The following is a 323-nucleotide window of genomic DNA, read 5'->3' as shown; positions in this document are numbered from 1 at the left end:
CGCTTCTACGTCCTCGTTACGCATGTTACTTCTCTTTGTTCTTCCTGGCGGGACGGTCGTGTCGTCTTCTTTTTCTCCGTCGATTTCCTCCCCAGTTTCCTTTTACCCTTCTTTTTCTCTTTTTCTTCTTCCTCCTCTTCTTACTCTTCTTACTCTCTTTTGTTTTTTCTCTCTCTCTTTCTCTCTCTCNAACGACGACGAGGAGATCCGAGGGATGAGAGGCAGGAGGAGAGTAGCGGCACGAAACGGAGCACCAGAGAGAACGAGGGACGGAGAAAGATAGAGGGAAAAGGAAGGAAAGAGGGAGAAAGAGAGAGAGAGAA

This window comes from Apis dorsata, unplaced genomic scaffold (assembly GCF_000469605.1).
Source record: "Apis dorsata unplaced genomic scaffold, Apis dorsata 1.3 scaffold_181, whole genome shotgun sequence".
NCBI lineage: Eukaryota > Metazoa > Arthropoda > Insecta > Hymenoptera > Apidae > Apis > Apis dorsata.
Note: the sequence above shows the minus strand (reverse complement) of the source record.